This window comes from Bos javanicus, chromosome 21, assembly GCF_032452875.1.
Source record: "Bos javanicus breed banteng chromosome 21, ARS-OSU_banteng_1.0, whole genome shotgun sequence".
NCBI classification, from domain to species: domain Eukaryota; kingdom Metazoa; phylum Chordata; class Mammalia; order Artiodactyla; family Bovidae; genus Bos; species Bos javanicus.
In genome coordinates, this window is record NC_083888.1 from 9196827 (window position 1) to 9214034 (window position 17208).

The window sequence follows — 17208 nt, forward strand, 5'->3', positions numbered from 1 at the left end:
CTGGAAGGTGATTTGGTGAAAATGGTGGTAATTTAGCAGCAATCTTTGTGGCTACTATACCCCAGTGGGAGTCATTCCGTTCCCTAGTAAGTAAGAGCTTTGATCAAACATCTAAGTAGGGAGGCTTATGTGCTCAACATGGAGTTAAGTTGAAGAAATGGGTAAAACACACAGAGCTTATCCCAACCTAACAGGCAACACTCTGCACAAGATGTGATGTGGATACACATTGAAACACGGAACCATGGCGAGGGTTTAGATTAAATCACATCTGCCGCTGCATCAGTATTCTTTCTCTTCGCTGTCTCCCTATTTGGGGTAAAGCTTATAAACAGACATGAGTACAGAATGATGGGTGAGACAAGTGATAAACACAGACAGAGAAAATGAAACTAAGCTCTCTTTCCTGCCTTCTCTCATTGTTCTTAGTCAAAAAGCAGAAATACGTTGACATCCAGAGCCTTATGATGGGATATTCACATATTTGTTTGTGATTCTGATAACTTTTTAAATATTGTTTTGGAGAGTAAATGAGAAAAACATTTCTCTTAACCTATCTATCTTAGCATGTAGAGAAAAAATATAAAACATGCTGAATGTAAAATCACAATCAATAAAACCTGATTGCATGATTTCATTATTTTTTTACACAGACTTTAATGAGCATATACTGAGTGTTATTTCGGTTTCCCTCATCAGATTGAAAACTCATTAGCATAAAAAGATAAAACAAGAGGAGGTGGATTTACCGTGGAGCTAAAGAAACTTAAGTTTCAGACCAAACTGTTTATGTGATCATTTCTATTTATAAATATTGCAAAAGAAATTTATATTGTAATTGGCTATCATTTCTCAGTACATTCTCCCACTGTTGTCTCCCCATAGCTCTGAAGCACTGAGGTGACCATGGGCTTATTGAGGATCTGACTAAAGGATATCTGAGTCATGAATTTATTCAGATTGAGTCTAATGGGATATATGTTCTTGCCTAGGTATTGGTGTCCTGTCTCGGAAAGGCTTCCATCAATATTTCTATATTTCATTTTTTATCCATCATGCTTTATAACACCAAGTTCAGTCCAGAGGACCTATTTTTATGTGAATATGTCTTACAATACCTAAAATATTTAGCTACAACAAGCACACAAGGTTTGAAGAATACAAACCTATGAGACCTTGTTTCAAACAGTAAACATTTCAAACTGTAAGCCAAAGATTTTTTTCTTCTGAATGCATACTCAGAACAAAATTTCTATTCTGTCCGTTATGTAATCGAGAACACAGTGTATATAGTTATAAATGCTGTAAATTTTTTTTTCTTTTTGTTTTGAGTGAGATCATCACAAAATGAAATGTATCTGAATCCCTGTGTTTGTAGGATATATATCTATAACAATACCTTTATGAGGAAATCTCTAAAAACAATGCATGAGACGAGTTTTTTCCCATTTTGACCACAGCCTTAAAATTAAATGATACAACCATGAACAATAGATAACTCTGAATGGAATTTTCTAAAACATGAAACAAACAAACAAAAATTGTTGATCAAACATACGAAAGGAAACTGTGGGTTAGCTTTTTATTTTCACTGCAGAAAATAATATTACAACATTATTTCTAATGAAGAAACTATTAGAAATATTCAGCCCAAAATGGAGAAAAAGCATATTATAGACTTGTGCCAGAAAATAAGCTAATAAAAATGTTCTGCTGTTTGCTTGATTTTGTAATATCTGTGATATTTCTCAGCTTTTTAAAATTCAAAATTTGTTACGGTTTCTTTTCACACATGAAAGAAATATTCACTTTTGCATCTATTGTGCATTCATAATTTTAGATTCTAATTTTAAAGATAGTTTTCCAAGTCTTAGAAGCTGAAAACTCCATAAAACCTGTGTAAATCCCTGGAAGCAAGAATTTTATGATTCTCAATTCTGTATCACTGAGACACTCACAAAGCAATAACCCTAAGATTATCATGTCTAGAAGGCATGTGCTCTTAAAGGACTCATATTTTTATGATGCAAATTCTATTACCAGGGTTTCTAATAAATAACCATACTCAAATCCTACTGGTCCCAGACTTCTCTAAGGTCTTTTTTTGGTCAAATTTCTTTTACCCATAAATATTAAGTTGTAGCTCAACTTCCAACCAAGATCACAGATAACAAGACTAAAAACAATCCATTGACATGCTTCAAAAAAAAAAAAACAACACATTGACATGTTTCTGAAAAGAAGAAATGCAGTTTTTATAACTGTCCATTTACTCAGTATAGCTTGAGTGATATTTAATAATTTTAGAAATATCTATTTTAAAAATCCCAGTATTAGTTTAAAAATCTTAAAATGCCTATTTTAAACAATTGTTAGGTCAGGAAAATTTAAAAAACAACAAACATACAAACAAATGGCAACAAGAAAACTGTCACCCTACTGGGGGGTGGGTGGGCAAGAAGTCATGCAAAAGAGTTCACACTGGGATATGATGATGATTTTAAGATCAAAAGAGTGTAAACATAAAATATAGAGATATTTGAGATAATGTATATGATAGGATCATCTGGAGAAATAAATTGGGGTAACACTGTGATGATTACTGCATATCAATATAATAATTAAGATTATATATTTTACATAGCAGAGAAACATTGCAAGTACTTACTAAGAGGCAAGATATTATATAGCTTGTGATTTTAAACAATCACTTTAATGATTTAATGATGGTGAAGTTGAACGCTGAAGAACTGATGCTTTTGAATTATAGTGTTGGAGAAGACTCTTGAGAGTCCCTTGGACTGCAAGCAGATCAAATCAGTCCATCCTAAAGGAGATCAACCCTGAATATTCATTAGAAGAACTGATGCTGTAGCTGAAGTTCCAATACTTTGGCCACCTGATGCGAAGAACTGACTCATTGGAAAAGACCCTGATGCTGGGAAAGATTGAAGGCAGGAGGAGGAGTGGATAACAGAGGATGAGATGGTGGGATGGCATCACCAACTTGATGGACATGAGTTTGAGTAGGCTCTGAGATTGATGATGGACAGGGAAGCTTGGCGTGCTGCAGTCCATGGGGTCACAAAGAGTTGGACATGACCAAGCAATTGAACTGAACTGAACTGAACTGAAACACCAGGAATGAATGGCAATGAGCTGTGTTGGAGAATCTTGAGTAAGCACCAAATTCTACTTAGAAACTTTGTTTAATCTTTGGCTGACACCTGAATCATACACGCACAGGGTAGAATCCTAACACACCAGCTTCCAAGCCTTAAAGAACTAAACTTGAGATTTCAATTCCATTCTTCTCAGGGAAAGCAAAAATTACAGTTTGAGTTCCGTCAAAGTAATGGGATTGTTACATTTTAAAAAGTCATCCTCTTCAAAATAATATAAAAGAATATGAAACTTCTACAGAATATACTTCCCAATGTCAAATATAGAGTATAAAATATAAAAATAAAAGATACACAAAACAACAAGAAAGAAGGAATGAAAAAATGCAATTAATCTATTTGAAGTTCAATTCAGTTCAGTTCAGCCGTTCAGTCGTGTCTGACTCTGCGACCCCATGAACCGCAGCATGCCAGGCCTCCCTGTCCATCACCAACTCCCGGAGTTCATTCAAACTCATGTCCATTGAGTCTGTGATGCCATCCAACCATCTCATCCTCTGTTGTCAACTTCTCCTCCCTGCTTCCATCTTCCCCACCATCAGAGACTTTCCAAATGAGTCAGCTCTTCACATTAGGTGGCCAAAGTATTGGAGTTTCAGCTTCAACATAAGTCCTTCCAATGAACACTCAGGACTGATCCCCTTTAGGATGGACTGGTTGGATCTCCTTGCAGTCCAAGGGACTCTCAAGAGTCTTCTCCAACACCACAGTTCAAAAGCATCGAATCTTTGGCACTCAGCTTTCTTTATAGTTCAACTCTCACATCCATACATAACTACTGGAAAAACCACAGCCTTGACTAGACAGATCTTTGTTGACAAAGTAATGTCTCTGTTTTTTAATATGCTGTCTAGGTTGGTCATAACTTTCCTTCCAAGGAGTAAGCGTCTTTTAATTTCATGGCTGCAACCACCACCTGCAGTGATTTTGGAGGCCCCAAAAATCAAGTCAGCCACTGTTTCCACTGTTTCCCCATCTATTTCCCATGAAGTGACGGGACCAGATGCCATGATCTTCGTTTTCTGAATGTTGAGCTTTAAGCCAACTTTTTCACTCTCCTCTTTGACTTTCATCAAGAGGCTCTTTAGTTCTTCTTCACTTTCTGCCATAAGGGTGGTGTCATCTGCATATCTGAGGTTATTGATATTTCTCCCGGCAATCTCAATTCCAGCTTGTGCTTCTTTCAGCACAGCGTTTCTCATGATGTACTCTGCACAGAAGTTAAATAAGCAGGGTGACAATATACAGCCTTGACGTACTCCTTTTCCTATTTGGAACCAGTCTGCTGTTCCATGTCCAGTTCTAACTGTTGCTTCCTGACCTGCACATAGGTTTCTCAAAAGGCAGGTCAGGTGGTCTGGTATTCCCATCTCTTTCAGAATTTTCCACAGTTTATTGTGACCCACACAGTCAAAGGCTTTGGCATAGACAGTAAAGCAGAAATAGATGTTTTTCTGGAACTCTCTTGCTTTTTCCATGATCCAGCGGATGTTGGCAATTTGATCTCTGGTTCCTCTGCCTTTTCTAAAACCAGCTTGAACATCTGGAAGTTCACAGTTCACATATTGCTGAAGCCTGGCTTGGAGAATTTTGAACATTCCTTTACTAGCGTGTGAGATGAGTGCAATTGTGTGGTAGTTTGAGCATTCTTTGGCATTGCCTTTCTTTGGGATTAGAATGAAAAATGACCTTTTCCAGTCCTGTGGCCAGTGCTGAGTTTTCCAAATTTGCTGATATATTGAGTCCAGTACTTTCACAGCATCATCTTTCAGAATTTGAAATAGCTCAACTGGAATTCCATCACCTCCACTAGCTTTGTTCGTAGTGATGCTTTCTAAGGGGCCCACTTGACTCACATTCCAGGATGTCTGGCTCTAGGTGAGTGATCACACCATCATGATTACCTGGGTCATGAAGATCCTTTTTGTACACTTCTTCTGTGTATTCTTGCCACCTCTTCTTAATATCTTCTGCTTCTGTTAGGTCCATACAGTTTCTGTCCTTTATTAAGCCCATCTTTGCATGAACTGTTCCCTTGGTATCCAATTTTCTTGGAGATCTCTAGTCCTTCCCATTCTATTGTTTTCCCCTATTTCTTTGCATTGATCCCTGAGGAAGGCTTTCTTATCTCTCTTTGCTATTCTTTGGAACTCTGCATTCAAATGGGAATATCTTTCCTTTTCTCCTTTTAACGACAAACCCTGTGATGGACCAAACATTTGAATATTGAATATAAAAAGTGATATTTAAGCAGCTCCTAATTATGATACTCAGTGAAGTAAAATAAAATATGCTTTCAGTGAAGAAACAGATTTGTTATTTCAACAGAACAATACAAGGTATGAAAGAGAACGAAATGGAATTCTAGAACTATAAAATAAAATATCTGTATATGTTTATATATCTACATATATTTGTTTATTTATCTATCTATATACCAAATGATCTTAACAGCAGAATGGAGATGAAGAAAAAAAAAAAGCAACACAAAAACAACACTCCTCCATAAAAAAATCACTGAACTTGCCATTAAATAATCAGAAATTATTTGAATGAAAGAAGACAAGAAAAAAAAGTTAATAAAGCATTCAATAAAATGATGGGACCTATGAAACAATATTGAAAAGTCAACATATTGATGTTTTTCAGAGCAGAAAAAAAAATGAAACTCCCTCAAATCATAGAACTGTTAACCAAAAATTTCCTAATTTTGATTAAAGACAAAATTACAGATACATGGAACTCAGTGAAACCCAACCATTTTGAATGCTAAGAAAAACATACTAAGCCCAACATATTAAATCTGTTTAAAAAGAAAATCTAAAAAGCAGGCAGAGAAAAAGCACAGGGTATGCAGAACAGCACAAGGCATGTAGCACTGTGATTCTATTTACCACTGTCTTCTCCGCAGAAACAATGGATAGAAGGTCAGAGTAGAACACTTAGAAACAACAGCTAACAATCCAGAATTCCTTATCTAACAAAAATATCCTTCAAGAATTAAATCAAAATTGATTTTTTTAGTCAAATGAAAACTAAGAGAAATTATTGCAAACTTGCAGTGCTAAAAAGGCCAAGGAAGTTTTTCAAACTGAAGGAAAATAGTTCCAGATGAAAACTCCGATCTTTTGGAAAATAATGAAATTTTTGAAATGATAAATAATTGGGTAAAATTTTAAAAACTTCTCTGTATTTCTTTAAAATGTATAGGGCTGTTTAAAGCAAATATGCAGTATTCTGGAACTTACAATGCATGGAAACAAAGACTATGGCATAAAGGACAGAAAGGGTGGCAAATGAAGCTATGTCATTGCAAGGATTCCACATTTTCTATTATGTTACATAATATCGAAGCTGCAACCTTGCATATGGTATGTAATCCATAGAAATTTATTTAAAAATAGTGTCAAGAAGCATACCTAGGAATATATCCAATACATACATCAGAATGGAGTTAACCAAAATAAAGTAAGAAAGGAGGAACAAAAGAATACTTTGAATAAAATTGAAAACAAAACAAATGGTAAAGTAACATCAAATATTCATTAAAAATAGAATAAACAACCTAATTAAAATGGATAGAAAATGAAGACTTAACTAGATGTTTTGTACAACAAATATATTATAAACATAAACACATAGATAGATTGAAAGTAAACAGATGGGAAAATACATAATCAAAGCAATAAGCATAAGGACGCTGAATTGGCTAAGTATAATATCAAATAAACTAGGTTTCAAGACACAAATGGGTTATCAGAGATAGAATGCCATGTTTCATACTGAGAAAACGTTCCATTTTCCCAAATGTATATGCACCTAACAACAAGACTTCAAAATACTGAATGAAAAATTAACAGAATTAATTGGGGAAACAGAAAATTCCACACTCATTAGATTTAACAATTTTCCTTTCAGTAGAACAAATGGACTAAAATACAGTAAATAAAAGATCTGAATAATAATACCAACTATTTTAAGAGCTTCCCAGGTGGCTCAGTGGTAGAGAATCCTGAAGTGCAGGAGTTGCAGGAGATGCAGATTTGCTTCTGGGCTCTGTAAGACCCCTTGGAAAAGGAAATGGCAACCCCCTCCAGTCGTCTTGCAGAGGACCCTAGCAGGCTACAGTCCATGTGTTTGCAAAAGGGTCAGACACGTCTTAGTGACTGAACAGCACAACAATCCTAATATATTTAATATTTAGAAATACCATACTTCAGAACTATCACACACATACACAAGCATACGCTCAGACACACACACACACGTTTAAAGCACGCACGGACTATTCACCAAGATAGACTACATTCTATATTCTGGGCCATAGACCAATTCTAAGCAAATTGGAATCATACAAAATGTTGCTCTATTACCATGATAATATTAAATTAGTCATCAATTAGCTATCCAAGAAAATGCTTAGTACTTAAAACTAAAATAAATAAATAGACTGGCATCACGAACAGGGCCAGCGATACAACTAATTAGTATTTTTCCTGACTTTGGTTTTTCTCCAGTCCCTGGCATTCACAAATTTACATTCTGTCTCTATAGATTTGTTAAATCTAGGCATTTCATATATATAGAATCATGGACTGCATGGTCTTTTGTATGTGGCTTTTTTCACTTAACACTGTATTTTCAGAGTTTATCCCTATAGTTACACATGATGGCTCAGTGGTAAGGAATCTGCCAGTCAATGCAGGAGACATGGGTTTGATTCCTGGGTTTAGAAGATCCCCTTGAGAAGGAAACAGCAACCTACTCCAGTATTCTTGCCTGGGAAATCCCATGAAAAGCAGAGGCTGGGAGGTTACAGTCCATGGGGTCACAAAAGAGTCGGACACAACTTAGGAACTAAACAACAGTGACATGTATCAGTATTTTCTTCCTTTTTAGGACTTAACTCATTGAACAGATATACTACAGTTTATCTGTTGATAAATATTTGAGTTGTTTCTCTTTTGGTTATTATGAATAATGTTCTGAATGCTGCTGCTGCTGCTGCTAAGTCGCTTCAGTCGTGTCCGACTCTGTGTGACCCCATGGACTGCAACCTACCAGGCTTCTCCGTCCATGGGGTTCTCCAGGCAAGAACATTTCCTTCTTCAATGCATGAAAGTGGAAAGTGAAAGTGAAGTCGCTCAGTCGTGTCTGACTCTTAGCGACCCCATGGACTGTAGCCCACCAGGCTCCTCCGTCCATGGGATTTTCTGGGCAACAGTACTGGAGTGGGGTGCCATCGCCTTCTCCCAATGTTCTGAATATTCATGCTTTTGTGTGGACATACATTTTTCATCCTCTTATATGTCAATAGATAGGAGTAAATTGGCTTGATCACGTGTTTAACATTTTGAGGAAATGCCAAACTCTACTCTAAACCACTGTTTACCCCAAGGCCACAAAGACTTACTTCTCTGTTTTCTTCTAAGAGTTGCGTAAGTATTGCCTTTACACTTAGGTCTATGACCCATTTTCAGTTGACTTTTTAAAAATAAAATATGTTGTAGGTGTTCCATTTCAATTTTATCACGCAGAGATCAAATTGTTCTATCAACCTTTGTTGAAAAGACAATTGCTTTGCCTTCAATTGTCTTGGCACCCATGGAAAAATTAATGTAAGGGTTTATTTAGGACCTTCAATTTCACTCCATTGATCTCTGTATCTGTCCTTATTCAGTACCATACTGCCTCAATTATCATAGTTTTTGTGGTAAGGTCTGAAGACAGGAAGCATGAGGTTTTTCAAAATTATTTTGGCTATTTTTGGTGCATTTCAATTCCACATGAATTTTAGGAACAACTTGTCAGTTAACACAAATAGGATAGCTGGGGTAATAGAAACCTCATAGAATGAGTTTTAAAGTGCTTTATCATCTGCTGATTTTTGGAAGAGTTTCTGAAGTATTTGAATAAATCATTTGTTAAACATTTGTTAGAACTCACAGTGAAGACATTACATGGGCTTTTATTCATGGATACTTTTATTTTTCATTACTAATTCAGTATATTTACTTTTTAAAGATCAATTCATTTTTTCTATTTCTTCATCAAGCAGTTTTGATAGTTGCATCTTTCTAGGAATTTGTCCACTTCATTGGACTATCTAAGTTATTAGTATACAATTGTTCATTGTATTCCTTTATAATTATTTCTATAAAGTTGGTATTGATGTCCCCCTTTCATTTCTGATTCTGTAATTTAAGATCACTTTCTTTTTCTTCATAAATCTAACTAAAGTTTTGCCAATTTTGCAAATATTTTCAAAAAACAACTTAATTTTGATGATATTTCTATTTGTTTTATATTCTGTCTTGATAATTTCCATTTTACCTTTTATTATTCTCTTTCTTCTGCTTGCTTCATATTTAGCTTGCTCTTATTTTTTTCTAATTTCAACACATAGAAATTTAAGTTAATGACCTTCTTTTTAAATTTGCCATTACACCTCTAAACACTGCTTTAGCTGAATCCCATAAGCTTTGTTATGCTGTCTTTCTCCTCCAAATGTTATCCAATATCTCTTCTGATTTCTTCTTTGACCCATTTTATTCAGTAGAGTGTTTAATTTCCACATATTTAAGAATTTAAAAATTTTCCTTGTTTATTGATTCCTAATTTTCTTCCATTGTAATCAGAAAACAAAATACTTCATACAATTTTAGTCTTTTACATTTACTAACATATTTTTGGCCTAAAATATGGCCTAATCTGGAAAATGTTCCATGTCTGTCTGAGAATAGTCTGTTTCTGATGTGTTGAATGTGCTACAGATGACTGCTGGGTCTGGTTAATTTATAGTACTTCTCAAGTCTTCTATTTTCTGTTATATCTGCTGCAAAATAGTATATACATCATTAAAAGTGGGGTATTTTATTCTCCAACCATTATTGTTGAATTGCCTATCTTTTCCTTTTATTGTATCAATTTTGCTTTATGTATTTTGGGTTTCTTCTTATTTACATATACATACAGTTGTTATATCTTTCCAATGGAATGATCATTTATCTATATAAAGTGTCTTTTTCCTGTTCACAATTTTTCTCTTAAAGTCTAGTTTGTCAATTAGTATAGATACGGTAGACTGTCCCTGTGACTTGGGAACAGGCAAAGTTTTCTTAGGAAAAATAACAATTTAGACTTCAACATAATTAAAAAATCCTGCTCATAAAAAGACACCATAAAGAAAACGAAACAGAAGTACAGATTTGAAGAAAATACTTGCTAAACAAATATCTGACAAAAACAGCCTTGAGTATATATGTTATTAAGTCACTAATAAAAAAGTAAACATCCAAATAAAAATAAGCAAAACTATTAACAGATACCACACAAAGGAGGATATATGAATTAGATTGCAAGAAAATGAAAATACATTCAACATCAATAGTCATGAGAGAATTTCAAATTAAAACTATAAAAGATTCCAGTACTCAATGACCATATTGCCAAAGTGTAAAAAAAAAGAAAAAAACTGACAAAGCCAAATTATGGATAGTATCTTGTAAAACCAGACATTTCATACATGATTATTGAGCACTTTGGAAAATTTAAGATTCATCTATCCTACTCCTGCAATCCCATTTCTATTCATCCGACTAATTATTATCATTTATCCAATTTTATCAAACATTCATCCAAGTAAAACAATATATACCTATGAAAAAAACTTTTAAAAGAATAATCAGAGAATCAGATGTCCATCAAAAGGTGAATGCATAAACTAACTGTGGTATATAAATACAATGTAATATTATTCAACCTCTCTCTCTAAAAAGGAAAAAAAAATCCAACATGCAGCAACATATATATATTTCAAAATAGGGAATAAAGAGAGACACTGAAGAATTCCTACTGAGTAAAGTCCCGGGCATGAAAAAAATGTATATTGTTAGAATAGAAAAAAAAGCAGAATAGTAGTTCCCAGGAGCACATAAGATGGTGCTCAGTCACGCTGGCTGCTCATGTCATTAGAGGAGCTAAGTTCCTAGGTGTTAAAGATTAGTACACTCATTTCAAATTGCTTAGTCCAAGGGAGTCGAAGGGAGACCTGCATTCACAGTCTAATAATATATAAACATCCAAATGTGAATTAGCACTCAATTAAGTACTTCCTTTAATTTTTCTAGAGTTAAGGAGGCAATGGTGTTTGGTACTCCTACTCTTTCAGGAGGAATAACAGAGGCAAAGACAAGTCCATAATGTGACAGTGACACTGAGGATTAATTTTGATGTAACAAAACGAAATGACCCCATAACATACCCCAGGAAATACCTTGTTGTATAATGCTACTTTTAGGCAATTCCAGAGAACATACTCATATCACACAAGGGAATAACTTACACCATCTACGGTTTTCAAGCTTTCAGCACTCTTTGCAATTAATTTTGAAGACTCACTCATGTATATAATGCATTTGCCAGTGTACTATGAATCCTACCTGTGTTTCAGTGTGCTTCTCAGTTTCAAATAAATTAATTAGAACAAATATATAGCATATATAAAACATTAGTGTTAGTAAATCATCCCTTGCTTTGAAACAAATGTGCATATTTCTTTAAAATACATGGAACTCAATTACTATTCAACAATAGTGTAGGAGGGATTAAAGAGATCTGAATCTGCACCTGACCAATCAGGAAACTATAAACAGTATAAGCCATCTCCTTGGAAATGCATCTTCCCTTGGGGGCTGATTCCTGCATACATACTGAGGAGTTAATCATTTGCCATTGGCAAGAAACAAATAACAGCCATCTTCACACTGACATATAGTGTCTATCTCTCTATGGATTTTTCAAAGTAAATAGATTCAAGCTCTATCAGAATGAAGGCTTAGAAAATAATAATCACAGATTCTACTCTTTAAAGTCATTTGTCCTCCTGCTCCTGATTTTCATCAATTCTCTATAATTTTCACCCACTCTGTCTTGGGATCATGAGTTATCATTGGTTGCCACCAGAACACTCCAGGGTAATTTGTCTTATTGAAACATGGGTTGGCCTCATGGCTGTGAATAATCATTCACTCTCTAATACATATATATTCTCTAAAATTCTCTTTCATGCTAAGGACAACATAATGCTGTCCTGGAACTGATGAGCCCAGGATTTAATGTTTTTTTGTGGTTTGAAAAGTGCTACAGTTAGTTTAATATGTTCATATTTTTTAAAAAATTTGCACCAGATTAAATAGATCTTCTGAAAATTAAATAGTTAATCTATATATTGTGTATGAATAAGAATCACTTTGGTACATACAGAAGTCAGGACAGGTCTGGAAGTGGCAATGGAGTGGATCAGTTCAGTTCAGTTCAGTTGTTCAGTCATGTCCGACTCTTTGCGACCCCATGGACTGCAGCACGCCAGGCTTCCCTGTCCATCACCAACTCCCAAAGCCTGCTCAAACTCATGTCCATTGAGTCAGTGATGCCATCCCACCATCTCATCCTCTGTCACTCCCTTCTCCTCCTGCCTTCAGTCTTTCTCAGCATCAGGATCTTTTCCAGTGAGTTAGCTCTTCACATCAGGTGGCCAAAGTATTGGGGTTTCACCATCAGCGTCAGTCCTTCCAAAGAATAATCAGGGCTGATTTCCTTTAGGATGGACTGGTTTGATCTTCCTGCAGTCCAAGGGACTCTCAAGAGTCTTCTCCAACACCACAGTTCAAAACATCAATTCTTCAGCACTCAGCTTTCTTCATGGTCCAACTCTCACATATGTGACCACTGGAAAAACCATAGCTTTGACTAGACAGACCTTTGTTGGCAAAGTAATGTCTCTGCTTTTTAATATGCTATCTAGATTGGTAATAGCTTTCCTTCCAAGGAGCAAGTGTCTTTTAATTTCATGGCTGCAGTCACCTTCTTCAGTGATTTTGGAGCCTAAGAAAATAAAGTCTGTCACTGTTTCCATTGTTTCCCCATCTATTTGCCATGAAGTGATGGGACCAGATGCCATGATCTTTGTTTTTTGAATGTTGAGTTTTAAGCGAGATTTTTCACTCTCCTCTTTCACTTTCATCACGAGGTTCTTCAGTTTCTCTTTGCTTTCTGCCATAAGGGTGGTGTCATCTGCATATCTGAGGTTATTGATATTTCTCCCAGCAATCTCGATTCCAGCTTGTGCTTCATCCAGCCTGGCATTTCTCATGATGTACTCTGCATATAAGTTAAATAAGCAGGCTGACAGTATAAAGCCTTCATGTACTCTTTTCCCAATTTGGAACCAGTCTGTTGTTCCATGTCCAGTTCTAACTATTGCTTCTTTACCTGTATACAGATTTCTGAGGAGGTAGGTCAGGTGGTCTGATATTCCCATCTCTTTCAGAATTTTCCACAGTTTGTTGTGATCCATGCAGTCAAAGGGTTTGGCACAGTCAATAAAGCAGAAGTAGATGTTTTTTGGAGGTCTCCTACTTTTTCAATGATCCAGCGGATGTTGGCAATTTAATCTCTGGTTCCTCTGCCTTTTCTAAATCCAGTTTGAACATCTGAAGTTCTCAGTTCCTGTACTGTTGAAGCCTTGCTTGGAGAATTTTGAGCATTACTTTGGAGTAGATAAAACTCCTGAGTTGAATATGGTTACCTTTTCCTTCTTTTTTTTTTCCCTGATGAATCTAGTTCTGCTGAGAATAAGGTGATTTGAAGGACTGTCACTTTGCTGATTCTAAAAGACATACAATGTGTTTTTTGTTCTGCTAACACTTCAGTATTTAAACAGCGATATAAAAACAAACATCTTAATAAGCTTTAAATGGCATTCCTGTACTTTCAACATATGACAGCAGTTTAACATTTCAATAGTAACAACAATGTATGATAGAAGTGGGGGAGACCCTGGCCAAGTTTTAGGTCCATTTTATGGTTTTGATAGTGTGAAATGTACTTAAAACATAAGTATTTTATTCTGATTCATTGACTTTTTTTGGTAGCTAGCCTTTTAAAAGGAAGATAGCTTTTACAAAGCACTTGTAAAATTACATTTAAAATACTTCTGGACGTCAATATAATTTCTTTAAGGCAATTGGTGAGTTAAATGCAAACACATCAGAAACATATGGATTGAATATTCCTCAAAGTACACATGGGCTCAAGAATTAAGAGCAGTAATGTTTGGAAAAACCAGTCTTGGGGGTTCTGCCAAAAAATAAAACATTTAAAAAGTAGTTTGATATATTTTCAGCAACATTAATTACTAGACAATGATGGCAATGCCCATTTTAATTACAAAACATACTACCATGTTAATAGTAGGCAAATTCCATTCAACATGAATTTTCAATGGGCATGATATTTACCAGAATCAACTGCTGACATCATATAGGTGTATCCCCTTGTCACTAACAACCACCAGTAGGACTGTAGGACCACGATAATCATTGTAATTTGCAATGGGTAGAGGTAGCTAACAGTTCCAATAATTTTCAGGTTCCCATCAGAAGCTCTTGCCTTCACATTGAGGTTTTTTTTTTTTTTTCACATTGAGGTCTTAAGGGGAGCTAGAAGCAGTGCTTGCAGTGGCTACTCCCTGGTGGGGTGACTAAGCAGGAAGATGAACATAAGTGTTTCTATTTGGAGTATTATATTTAATGTTGTATCAGGTTAAGCATTCTTTTTATTTTTATTGAAGGATAATTGCTTTACAGAATTTTGTTGTTTTCTGTCCAACCTAAACATGAAGCAGCCCTAGGTATACATGTATCCCCTCCCTTTTGAACCTCCCTCCCATCTCCCTCCCCACCCCACCCCTCTAGGTAGATACAGAGCCCCTGTTTGAGTTTCCTGAGCCATACAGCAAATTCCCATTGGCTGTCTGTTTTACATATGGTAATGTAAGTTTCCATGTTACTCTCTCCACACATCTCACCCTCTCCTCACCTCTCCCCATGTCCATAAGTCTATCGTCTATTTCTGTTTCTCCATTGCTGCCCTGCAAGTAAATTCTTCAGTACCATTTTTCTAGATTCTGTATATATGTGTTAGAATACAATGTTTATCTTTCTCTTTCTGACTTACTTCACTCTGCATAATAGGTTCTAGGTTCATCCATCTATAATGTTTTACTGTCACTAGGAAGTACACAAAACCAGATATGTTTTTTGATTTGAGAACTATGAGAAGACCTGGATTTTCTGCTTTCGATTTTTGTGTCCTTGTGTAAGTTACTTAAGTTCTATGAGTTTCAGTAGATTTTCTACCAAATAAGGTCAACAATCTGTGTAGAATAGATGTTTTCAAAGTTTAGCAATGACATCTGAATTGTGCCTATCAGAGTGCCAGGGCACACAGGAGGGTGCTCAGTCAAGGGATGCTTGTGTCATTAGATGAGTTGTTCCTAGGTGTTAAAAATCAGTATGCTCCTTTCAAATTGATTACATTTGATATATTATTTAAATTATCAATAAATATATATGGTATAATAATTAGAGATTATCCACTAAATATTAGTAATTATTATACTGCATAATTTAAGTATTAAAATTACATAATAAAATTATGCAATAATTGTCTAGTGTTAACATTTTTGAGATTGTCACTTTAATAGGGTTCTATTTTTCAGGCCCATTAATGAGAATGGGTAAATAGACTACATCGGATATTTACTACTGGAGATGAAAAAGGGAGGTGAGTTTATTATGTTTACAAATATTGTTATTGAATTCATAGATTTTCCCTGGATCTGTTATGCTATTTTTATATTTAGATACAGTTATACATTTTCAGTTTGTCAGGCAATCATTAATTCAAATAAGCCCTTAGTCTCTACAATGCATATTGGCACAATACACTCCCCCTCACACACACACATACACACACACAACTTCATTTCCTATGATTAGCATCCTAACTGACATACCAATTAAACAGCTCTTACAGTGATTTAAAATATACATGAAGTGAGCTGAAGAAAATGCTTAAGTCTTCCAACCAACATTCACATGACTCCCATGTTACTGCAATCTTTACTTCTGAGAAATAGCTAAAGACATTATCTGCTGAGAATTTTTAACACCCAGGAGATTTTACATGTGAATTATACTGGGGTTGTAATTTACTTATTGTAGCACCCTTTCTCATCAGAAATCTCTGATCTATAACAAAGTTTTGATTCTGGTAGCTAATTTATAGTTTTTAAAAGAGAAGAAAACAAGAGAGTGAAAATGACATCTTAGAATTTTTTGCATTCACTCACTTGGGAACCAGTTGATTCAGATGCAATTGAACTGAATACATAAATGAACTGGGCCTAACATGGCCTATAGGAGTGCATTTTTTAAAAAAATGTGTCTCAGTGTATTGAAAACCTTTTAGTGCAAGGTAGGGGGTTCTCCGTCTTTTTCAAACCATGACCCCACATTCAGGCACACACAAGCAGCTCTCTTCAGATGTGCCGAAGAATCTTTTGTTCTCCCGGCTTCTCCAAAGATCTGCTCACAGAATCCTACAGTGAGACACAGAGGATGTCATGGGAATTAGCACAAAGGTTATGGGGTGCTCCTGGCACATGAAGAGGTCCTCACTGCAAGTGACAGAACAAATCCACTTCAACAGAAGGGAGGTCAGCGCCTGGGAATGGGCTGCAGCCCTGTGACACCCCCACCCTGATCAGTTGCAACCCAAGGACCCTGAGATTGAGAATCTCCACGTCAGTGGCACCAGTTCCCCAGCTGTGGGTCCTGTGATGGTCCCCCAGCATGTGCTTAATTGCTGTTCGAGAAACACTTTGCAGCTGGCAACACAAAGCGTATGGGATGACCCTCCATTCTCTTGTATTAACTGTCTTCAGCTTCTGAAGAGAAGTAACCTTGGGCCTCTTGTGAATATGGTCGCAACGTACAAATGTGCATCAGAGAGAGGCAGCCCAGGTGTGTGCTTGGGCTTCCTGTCTTCTTTCACTTATGTATGCATGTATATATGTATTTATTCCTTTTCTAAACACAACTTCTCCGGAGAATTAAGTCTAACGCCTGTGGTGCCTCAGTATTTCAACAGGACGCGTGGGAGTGATCAGGGCTCAGGCCGT